Genomic DNA, 2,388 nt, shown 5'->3' on the forward strand with positions numbered 1-2,388 from the left:
TCAATGAAATAGGAACAGAATTATCATCCACTCTCTCAAAATATCATGCATGTCACCTATTTAACCCTTCCTATGTTACCTAAGCTGCAGATCCTACAATGGAATTGCGTCTCTTTAAATTCAAATAAACGTGCTGATCTTATCCAATGTGCAAATGATAAGAGAATTGGAATTATTTGTCTACAAGAGACTAATCTTCATCAGTACAAGAAAATCAAAATGCCTGGGTACACGTGCTACAGGAAGGATAGATCAACTAACAGAAAGGGAGGGGGTGTGGCAATTTTTGTTCATGTTTCAATCCAACACTCCCCTCAACCCTTAACTATCTACAGGGATGAAATAGATGTTTTAGGCATATTAATTACCTTAGCTAATGGTAATCATCTTGCCATAAAATCCTTTTATAATCCATGTGGGAGTAAGGACATCCAAAGTATCTTGGAAACAGAATTATCAGGTAATAATACCTTTATTTTTGGTGATTTTAATGCCCACAGTCCTCTCTGGGAACAATCAGCAGGTAGCAACAAAGCAGGAAGAGGAATAGAGTACATATCGTCCAATTTTCCTGACACCTTGATTTTCACTCCATTTGACTTTCAGACCAGGTATAATATTTCTTCTAACTCTTTCTCAACTATAGATTTGCTTCTAGGTCCTTCTTCAGAATATGATTTAGTTCAGATGGTAAAGGTGTCGTCTCTTCAATCTGATCATTGTGCAATTCTTACATCATTTCAAGATTTATGCTACACTCCCAAACCCTACGTCCCTACATTTATCAACTCCAAAGGTAATTGGTCCCTTTTTCGTGAGATATTAAATGAAGTAGATTTTCCTTTGTTTCTCCTAATATGATATTAATGCCATTGAGTCTAATTTGAGATCAATCCTGCTGGAGTCAGCTATATCGGCAATTCCAATGACTAGGGTACGTTTTTACAATGGCTCCAAAAGACCCAAGAATTGGTGGAATGACGAGTGTAGGGTTGCAGTTCTGGCAAAAAGAAAGGCTCGTAAAATGTTTCAAAAGCACCCATCTCAGTCAACAGCAATCTTTTATAAGCAGTCATGTGCTAAGGTGAAACTAATTTGTAGGAGAGCTAAACAGAGTACATGGCTGAATTTCAGCTTAAATATCAGTTTTAGAACCCCAATTTCAAAGGTCCATAATTTTATTAGCCAACTAAATAGTGGAAAGCAGCCTAATGATGACCGTAGATATGATATCATTCAGGATGGATATCCAATTGTATCAGATAAAAAGAAGGCAGATCTGTTTACCAATGTTTTTAAAAACGATTGCTCAGATTTTCATCCCAGCCGACCTCCTTTTTGTAATCTCCCTCTTACCTGTTCTTATAAGGGTACTCTGATGAAACCTTTTTCCCAAGATGAATTTTGTGTAGCACTTAATTCTCTTAACATCAAGTCTTCTCCAAGTTATGATGGTATTTATCTGAAGTGGATTCTTGAGTCCCCAAAGGTATTTCATACAGCCCTCTTAAGTCTTTATAATCTTATTTGGTCAAGTCAAAAGTTCCCAGATGCCTGTAAGATTGCTCAGGTATTCCCAGCTTTAAAACCTTCTTATTCATCTAATGATCTCAAGTCTTACCGTCCTATATCAGTATTACCTTCCTTTAGTAAAGTTCTGGAAAGGCTTGTCTTATCAAGAATTGAGTGGTTTTCTGAAGTCAACAATCTCTTTCCTAGTGAACAAACAGGTTTCAGAAAAGGACATAGCTCTTTAGATAACATTACCCGGCTAGAAATTGATGTTTGTAACTCTCTCAAAAAAAGACATGTCACAATGGCTGTTCTGTTTGACTGGTCGAATGCCTATGGAAATGCAGTCCACAATAAATTATTGGAAATCCTAATAAATATTGACTTCCCGTATCCTTTTATAAGTTTTATAAAGTCTTTTCTAACTGATAGATATTTTTACGTTCAAGTTAATCAGTCTAGAAGTGAGCCCATTACGAGAGGACTTCCTCAAGGTGCAATATTGAGTCCTCTTCTATTCAACTCGTATGTTTCTGAATTTCAAGTATCTCATGCATCATTTGCCTTTATGCAGTAATTTGATCATTTGGAAGTCAGGAAGGGATATTAGCCGTCTTCAAAGCCTTATTCAACAGGATATAAGTCTAGTCCAGAGATTCTCTTTAGCATTTGGCTTCCCAATATCAATCAGTAAAACTAAAGCCATTATATTTACTAATGGCACTCTAGATCCTCCTAATCCACTGACAATTTTCTCAAGGGAGATCCCATATTGCAATTCAGTGAAGTTACTTGGTTTATTAATAGATTCTAAAATGCAGTGGCATGAACATATTAATTCTTTGAAATCTCTGATTATTCAGAGACTTTGTATTC

Source organism: Artemia franciscana, chromosome 9 (genome assembly GCF_032884065.1).
Source record: "Artemia franciscana chromosome 9, ASM3288406v1, whole genome shotgun sequence".
Taxonomy (NCBI): Eukaryota; Metazoa; Arthropoda; class Branchiopoda; order Anostraca; family Artemiidae; genus Artemia; species Artemia franciscana.